Source organism: Heteronotia binoei, chromosome 14 (genome assembly GCF_032191835.1).
Source record: "Heteronotia binoei isolate CCM8104 ecotype False Entrance Well chromosome 14, APGP_CSIRO_Hbin_v1, whole genome shotgun sequence".
Taxonomy (NCBI): domain Eukaryota; kingdom Metazoa; phylum Chordata; class Lepidosauria; order Squamata; family Gekkonidae; genus Heteronotia; species Heteronotia binoei.
In genome coordinates this window covers 30,615,782-30,625,183 of record NC_083236.1, presented here as the reverse complement: position 1 = coordinate 30,625,183, position 9,402 = coordinate 30,615,782, and positions in this window count along the sequence as shown.

The following is a 9,402-nucleotide window of genomic DNA, read 5'->3' as shown; positions in this document are numbered from 1 at the left end:
GCAAAAGGCCAGAGTTGTACCACAAAACAGCAAGAGCTTGCTATGAACATGAGAACGCTAAAGGTTTGGACATGCATCATGTGTGTGAAATTATCATGCTGATACTGGGAATGCAGAAGAACTCCAGTTTATGCCTTTGTTGCATGCACCTCCCCCCCGTAGGGTTGGATCCAGTCAGTTTTTCTGCTGGTGGAAAAAAAAAAAGAGGGACCTTGTCTCACCACCCTAAATAGCCACACTGGGGATTATGGGAGCTCCATGTTCAAAAGCCACATGGGTTGGGGGCTGTACTAAGGAGAGGGAAACTGGATGTGATTGTGTAAAAAAGCTAGTTGGATCCAGCCAATGAAGATTTGGCTTCAGCCATACAGTTTATAAGTGTATAGCTGGTTGACTTAGTGAGCTCCCAGAAACTGGAGAGATTTAAAAAAAAATGATAAAAATCAAATACAAAAGAACAGAAAGCATTTATATCTCCTCAAAGCCATTTGCTGTCAATGATAATGTTGCTTTCTCAGGAACCACAGGTCAGATCCAACCATTTTTTCTACTGATGAAGAAAAGAGGAGAGGGTCCCCTTTGAGCATGCAAACAAAATCTATGCTGAGGATAATGGGAACTGCCTGGGCAAAAGTCATGTGGGATGGGAACTGTAGAAAGGGGGGATCAGGTGAGATGGAATGAAAAAGTTGGCTAGATCCAACCTCAGGAGTCCAAGGTCATTTACCCAGGCAATATATGTGGGACTAGCAGTGGACTGCTATAGTTGTCCTGCTATCTGTACAACACCAAGAAAGAGCAGAGCCACAGAGCACCAAAATGACCAGCAGGATTAATGGTTTTGCATAAATGCCATGCACTTTCAATATTTTGTAGCATCCATAGACCCTAGGGGGTGGAAAGTGCAGTAAATTGCAGCTGACTTTGGTGCCCCCATGGGGGTTTTCAAGGCAAGATATGTTCAGAAGTGGTTTGTCTTTGCCTGCCTCTGTATAACAACATAGAACTTCCTTGGTGGTCTTCTATCCAAGTACTTACCAGGACTAGCTTGGGACATCAAGGTCAGAGTGTAGGCCCTGCAGGTGAGCGTTATTATTTTGTTTATAGATTCTGTATTTTAGATTACCTGGAAGAAAACATCCTCTACCTTAGTTCATGGTCATGACTAAAAAGCTTTGGTGTCTTGGCCAACACACTCACTGTACCTTAAATTGGTGCATGAAGGCTACCTGTGTAGAATAGGGAAGGATGGAGTACAACATGTAGCATCCAGATCTCTTGATCTAAGAGTGCCAAACTTCAATATTAAAAAACAGACAACTCTCAAAGTCGAGTTCTCCCCTGAACTATGGAATGAAAGAATGATTCTCTCTCTCTTTTAAAAAGAATTTTGGAGAATATCGTGTAGCCGCAACTAGTAGCCACAACTAAAAAAGCTCAGGAAGGACTCTTGACCATATGCCCCCTCAAAGTTCTGCTGGAAGCAGAGGGTTGGATCCAGCTGGGGTGTGGGGGGTTGCTGGTAAAAGGTGGGCATCCTCTGAAAACCCAAAGGGCTATGCTGGGAATCATGAGACCTGCATGGACAAAAGCCATGTGCGATTGGAGCTGTAGTAAGGAAGAGAAATTGGGTAAAATTGAATGAAAAAGCTGAGTGGATCCAACCCAGAATGCTGAACATTTGACCTCATGCAACAAGACGGTTCTTACATAGAGATTTTTAAATGTGTTTCTTCATGATTCGAGAGATTCAGGTACTGAAAAAATACTTCCATGAGTCTTTCACCTTAAAACTCTCCTCACCACATAAGTTTCCAGAGCTTCCTCGAGCATTATGTTCTTGAACTGACCCTGGTTCCCCAGACATGCTGATCACTAGGAAGTACTGATTGATATCCAATCCAGACATTCCACTTGTGTTGCTTAAAGCTATTCTCTGAGTCTCTAATGGATGGCTTCTCCTTCAATATTAAGGCTGTCTGCCATGATTTGGGTTTATTTGGAATGCCGATCTGTTGGAATCAGTCCAAAGCGCACCGTTAAGAGACCCTGTCTGGGTCCACCAAGGTGGAAGAGGGGACAATGGAGAATTCAGTCATGTCTTGTCAAAATGCCACCCATTAACAGATTTCATTGACACCCAGCTTGAATTAAAATGAATTATTATTCATCCATCCATAACCTGCATATATTTTAATCAATGAATCTTTGTCTTTATAAATATTGTATTAATAGGTTTAGAAAGCCTACGATTTTTTTTAATTTCAATGACTTTTTTCTGTATCTAAAACAAAATGTTTTTTATATGGTAAGCACATAAAACCTTCTGGTACGTAGGAAAGCCAAAAGAAAATGTTCCAACAATTTTTTTGTGTGTGTAAAGAAATGAACAGCTTACTCCTCCTTTGAAAGGTATTTTGGACTAGTGAATCTAATTCTTTCCTCCCTCATTTTTATTGGTGCTGAAAGGAATTAATGGATGATGCAAATGATAATAAAAATATAAGGCTGGAAAAAATACCCATCTGTTTGGATTCTCTGGACAGGGTTCTAGTGAAAAATATGGAAGTGGAGAGATTCACTCCTTATCAACTAGGTAATGCTTCTACATTACTTCTTATTTGCAGTAAATCTCCAAAGGCTTCAGGGGCACACTAGGCCTCAATTTGCTTTAGAGTTACGAACATCAAGATGGGGCTAAGGTTTTCCTGGAATTACAAATGATCTCCAGAATACAGGGATTTGTTCCACACAAGGAAATATTAGCTTTGGAAGGCAGACTATAATGTACCATAGAATTTGGATTGCCAGGCCCGGCACAGATGGGCACATGGGGTAGGGGGAGACTTCCCTGGAAGTGACTTCTATCCTCTCTAGGGATCACTGGAAACTCTATGGTACACCAACGAATCTTTGTGATTCCTAGAGGAGTGTGATGACACTTTAGGGTTTATCCAGGAAGTTATATCACTCCAGTAGCCCAACATCCATTTAAAAAAATGGTTGTGTTGCTATTCCGGAGGACTGATAACTCTTCATAGAGGTGGGGGGTTATTTCCTACTGGGGGACCGAAAACCTGATGCAGAATATGGTTGCAACTAGGGTTGCCAAGTCCGACTCAGGAAATATATGGAGACTTTGGGGGTGGAGCCAGGAGCAAGAGTGTGACAAGCACAACTGAACTCTGAAGGCAATTTTGGCCATCACATTTAAAGGGAACACATTCCTTTTAAATGCCTTCCTTCCATTAGAAATAATGGAGGAGGGAGGAAACTTCTTTTGGGGCTTGTAGAATTGGACCCCCTGGTCCAATCTTTTAGAAACTTGGAGAGCATTTTGAGGAGCTGCCTCTACCTCAACACATACATATATTGGCCACTGTGTGACACAGAGTGTTGGACTGGATGGGCCATTGGCCTGATCTAACATGGCTTCTCTTATGTTCTTATGTTAACAAACAGGCCCCTAGAGCCTCAGATACCTATAGATCAATTCTCCACAAGCTGCCAAGTGGACATTTCCCCTCCCCCCCCCATCCACTTTCAGATAACTCTGAAGCAGGGGGAAGGCCTCTGAACCAGGGGGGATCCCCTGTCCCCAACTGGGGATTGTGCAACAAACAAAGAGCAACGCAGATAATGGAGCAGGGGGAAAGGTTACAGAAAGCTCCACAAAAACCAGCCTCCAAAAATATACAATAAGCTATTTTACTTCAATAAATACTCAAGGAATATCTCAAACAATAAATACTACAATAAAGCAACATAAGGAACACCCAAACCCTCACCCAAAATCACTTAGAATCAAATCAGTGTCCCATATTACTTAACAAATGGGTGTAGGTAGCAATTCCAATGGTGACATTGTTCACGGAGATCAGTGCTCCAAACAATTTCTTCTGTACAGCAAGGCACAAGGAGTGATACGCAAAGTGGTAGTACTTTATCCCGTGTTTCGCATTCGCTTCTATGAGCTTACGGAAAGTTTTATACAATTCAAATGACTTTGGGTTCCTTATGTACCTTTATTGTAGCATTTATTTTTTGAGATATTCCTTGAGTATTTATTGAAGTAAAATTGCTTATTATATCTTTTTGGAGGCTGGTTTTCACAGAGGTTTCTGTAACCTTTTTCCCTGTCCCAACTGGGGATTGGCATCCCAACTTGCAACCCTGCCCTCAGCAACTACTTGGGGCTTTCAAGGAGCAGAACCCTTGAAAAAATTGCAACATGTGGACTGCAACATCGCTTCTAGTGGAAATGCAGAAGAGACACCACAGCCACCCTATGATGCTGTAGAAATTAGTATTCTTGCCCAGCGCCCTTCTCAGGTACCACAGAGATATACCCCCTGTTTAGCAAGTTGCATGAAGCTTCTGGACTGCCAAGGCCTGATACGTCTATCATATTTTGCCCTCCAAGTTGCTCAGGGTGGTAGAGACAGCTCTCCTCTCTTGCCCTTTATCCTCACAACAATCCTGTGGGGTGGGTTATGCTAAAGTCAAAGCAGTCTAAGGCAGAGGCAAGAAACTCAACTCAGAAGAGCCAGCACAGTTTTCACTGAAACTGGAGACAACAGTTTTCTATCTCCAGGCAGGGCTTTTTTTGGTAGAAAAAGCCCAGCAGGAACTCATTTGCATATTAGGCCACACCCCTGACACCACCATTGTTTCATGCAGAGCTTTTTTGTAGACATAGCCTGGTGGGGTTTGTTTGCATATTAGGCCACACCTCCTTATGCCAAGCCAGTCGGAACTGTGTTCCTGTGCGTTCCTTCTAAAAAGGAAAAGGAAAAAAATGTCTCTCCAGGCAAAATACTATGGGCTCCTTCAATCAGCTGATTGCAGAAACTCTCACAGGATCCTGCCAGGCGATGTACTGTTGGCCACCTTCAGAAGGGTATTGTTATGCAGAGAAGAGTGAGGCAACAGTTCATCCCTGAAAACAAGCAGGTTAGGTAGTGTGCAGATCATGTTTCTGGATCTCATGGCCCCAGGTTCTGGGTTCCAGTCCCTAGAGTGCCTGACATAATCTGTTCTGGGATGATTAATCCTTGAAGGATGATGAGTTTGCTGGTCTAGGTCATCTCAAGGGAATGGGTCAGGATTCACTGAGAGGGCACCAGAAATTTTTTAAGGAGACCAAAGGGCCACAGAGGTGAAATGTGCATTGTGAAACTGATGGGAGAAAGAAACAAAAATATAGTAGTAAAGGTAGTCCCCCTGTACAAGCATCGAGTAATTACTGACCCATGGGGTGACGTCACATCATGAAGTTTTCACGGTAGACTTTTTACGGGGTGGTTTGCCACTGCCTTCCCCAGTCATCTACACTTTCCCTCCAGAAAGCTGGGTACTTATTTTACCGACCTTGGAAGGATGGAAGGCTGAGTCAACCTTGAGATGGCTACCTGAACCCAGCTTCCATTGGGATCAAACTCAGGTTGTGAGCAGAGCTTGGACTGCAGTACTGCAGTTTACCACTCTGCACCACAGGGCTCTAGATGCTTCCAAAAGTGAGGGATGTTTCTCTGTTTTGCTCTCATGACCACAGTAGACACAAAGCTGAGTACAGCAGCCACAGAGTCTCCACTCAGAAATTTTATCCATGTTTACCTCTTGCACCCACCATTCCTCCATTCCCTTCAGGAGTTTTCTTTGTTTGTTTGTAAGCAGTAATAGGTGTATAGCTGCAGCATTTTACAGTAGCTCTACTACTAATTTAAAAAACAACAGGCAAAATACCCACTGTGACAGTGAGAAGAACAAGGAGAAATTGTGGGGAGAGAGGCATAGAAATGCATACCTCCCCATTATTATTATTAGCTTATTTCTATTTTTTATTTAGGGTCCCCCAGTGAAGGTGGGGGTCCCCCACTTCCAGGCCCTGCCCCCTGCAACTGCCAATCAGCTGGGCAGTGGGGGGGACTTACCAATAGAAAGAAAAAGGCCTAGGCAAAGTTGCTGGCATTGCACAGGAAGTGACATAATCATGTCAGTGACTTCCAGGCAATACTCTGGAATTTGGGCAAAACTTTATGGTAGGAGTTGATTTTACAATAGAGTTTTTGCTCAAATACCAAAGTGTTGCCCGGAAGTTGCTAGCATGATGACATCACTTCCTGTGTGATGCCAGCAACGTGGCCTAGGCCTTCTTTCTATAGTAAATCTTTCCCCTATCCCCCACTGATTGCCATGAAGGACCAGGCAACCCCACTTCCCACCCACATTCTTCCCAAACCTGTTTTGAGGATTATCTTTCTAAGATAATCAAGACCAAGAGAGAGATCTTGGGGTCATTGTAGATAGCTCACTGAAAAAGTCAAGACTGTGTGCGATTGCAATAAAAAAGGCCAACACCATGCTGGGAATTATTAGGAAGGGAATTGAAAACAAATCAGCCAGTATCATAATGCCCCTGTATAAATTGATGGTGCAGTCTCATTTGGAATACTGTGTACAATTCTGATCACCACACCTCAAAAAGAAGAGGAAGAAGATGAAGATATTGGATTTATATCCCGCCCTCCACTCCGAAGAGTCTCAGAGTGGCTCACAATCTCCTTTACCTTCCTCCCCCACAACAGACACCCTGTGAGGTGGATGGGGCTAAGAGAGCTCTTACAGCAGCTGCCCTTTCAAGGACAACCTCTGCCAGGGCTATGGCTAACCCAAGCCCATTCCAGCAGGTGCAAGTGGAGGAGTGGGGAATCAAACCCAGTTCTCCCAGATAAGAGTCCACACACTTAACCACTACACCAAACTGGCAAAAGGATATTATAGCACTGGAAAAAGTCCAGAAAAGGGCAACTAGAATGATTAAAGGGTTGGAACACTTTCCCTATGAAGAAAGGTTAAAACGCTTGGAGCTCTTTAGCTTGGAGAAACGTCGACTGCGGGGTGACATGATAGAGGTTTACAAGATTATGCATGGGATGGAGAAAGTAGAGAAAGAAGTCCTTTTCTCCCTTTCTCACAATACAAGAACTCGTGGGCATTCAATGAAATTGCTGAGCAGTCGGGTTAGAATGGATAAAAGGAAGTACTTCTTCACCCAAAGGGTGATTAACATGTGGAATTCACTGCTACAGAAGGTGGCGGCGGCTACAAGCATAGCTAGCTTCAAGAGGAGTTTGGATAGAAATATGGAGCAGAGGTCCATCAGTGGCTATTAGCCACAGCATATTATTGGAACTGTTGGGCAGTGATACTCTGTATTCTTGGTGCTTGGGGGTGGGCAAAGTGGAAGGGCTTCTAGCCCCACTTGTGAACTTCCTTTTTTGGGCCACTGTGTGACACAGAGTGTTGGACCAGATGAGCCACTGGCCTGATCCAACATGGCTTCTTTTATGTTCTTATCTGGGGATGGGGAGGCAAACGTCAGAATATGGGTAACTATATGACATCACAGGGAAGCCACACCTCTCTGGTGCTGAATTGAGGGGCATAGGAAGCCTCCTTGTGTGGAAGCAACCATGGCCTGCTCCATGTTCAGAAGTGGGTACATCTGAATACCAGCGCTGGAGGCAGGGGCAACCACAGGGACAAGTTTGGGTCTCAGCATCCTTCTTGAAGGCCTTTTGAGGGCAGATGCTGCACGGGCCAGGATGCTGGTCTCAGTGGATCGTTGTTCTGATCCTGTGATACTGTTGTTACACTTCTGCCAGCTTCATTTGGGGATCAGACTCCAAGTCAACCTTGTAGTTCCAGCAGGAGTCCTGTATTGGACCACTCACATTTTGGGTCAAGTTTGGGCCACAGCTGCTCCTCATTCACTTAATTTCCAGACCAGAATCAGCCTGTTCTCCTCTGCCACACCATCCTTGGTTTGCTTACAATACTCTGCCATATGGGGATAGCTGCCAAAATGAATAGAAACCCCCTCACCCAGAACTAAGAGAAGAACAGTTGTGCCTCTTTTTGTGGTGCAGATTATATGACTCCCTAATGAGAATCAACAGCAAAGCTAGAATTTGAGCTTCATATAGAGTTTTAGGCGACGAGACCCCGTCGACTCTCTTCAAGATGAATATTCTTCTACTACAGGGGTGGCCAACGGTAGCTCTCCAGATGTTTTTTGCCTACAACTCCCATCAGCCCCAGCCAGCATGGCCAATGGCTGGGGCTGATGGGAGTTGTAGGCAAAAAACATCTGGAGAGCTACCGTTGGCCACCCCTGTTCTACTAGGTTGATGCTTCCCTTTGCTGAACTAAAAATCTGTCCACCTCTATTGCTTAGCCATTAACCAAGTTAGTATAGATCGATGAGTGCCACAAGCTACCAAGTCAGCTGATATCCATCGAACACGCACAACCTCAGTGGAGTTGGACTTTATTGACTGCAGCTCACGCACCGAAGACGAAAGGTTTAGACTGTCTGCCCCCTTTTTTTTCGAGCTTTCCCATAGGCTGTAGATATGAGGTGCAAACTGAGCCCGAAGCCATTCCTGTTTCTCCCGTTGGAGCTAAAGGAAATCAATAAAACCCAGGCTAATAAGACTGAGCACAGTACATGTATTTCTTTTAATGAGCTCATATGTACACCCACCCACCCACCCACCCACGCACGCAAAAATCTTTTGAGAAAAGATAGCGGGTTGGAGCCAGACTAAAATTTCCAGTGGCAGAATGGAACTTTGCTGTCTCCCTCCTTCCTCTGCAGCCCACTGATCTCCATGAAACGGTGCTCTTGGGGCACAGGAGTCTCTGAGAACTCTGAGAGTGACATCGAGGGGGGGGGGCTGCAGCGGGAATGGGGGAATTAGTGCAGATTGCCAGTTTAGTCTGGATTCTTATCCATTGTCTTCTCCCTAGCTACTGGCTATAGCATTGCCATTTATTTGATTTCTATCCTGCCCTTTCCACGAGCAAAATGTAGAAATTAAAACCAATTTGGTGTAGTGGTTAAGCGTGTGGACTCTTATCTGGGAGAACCGGGTTTGATTCCCCACTCCTCCACTTGCAGCTGTTGGAATGGCCAACTATAGCTATTGTAGGAGTTGTCCTTGAAAGGGCAGCTGCTGCAAGAGCTCTCTCAGCCCCACCCACCTCACAGGGAGATGTAAGGGGATGGGAAGGGGGGGGATGGTGCTGGATGTGCACATAGAGGTCAGTAAATCCACACCTTCTTCTTCACACAAACTTGCTCTGAGTATGACCTTTCTGGAAATATTGTACCAAAGCAGGATTTGGAAAACATGCAACGAGGAGGCAAACCCCCAGAAAGTGGGCAATTTCATGAATGATGACATGCAAAAGCAAAATTTTGTTCAAAGTCACTGGAGTCTAGGGGAACATGGAACGAGATTTCTGCACAGCAACTTAAGTCGGCTGTTAGTCATCTGTTCATTAACCCACAGGGACATCAAACTGAGAAATACACTGCAATGTAAGCAGGGCCAG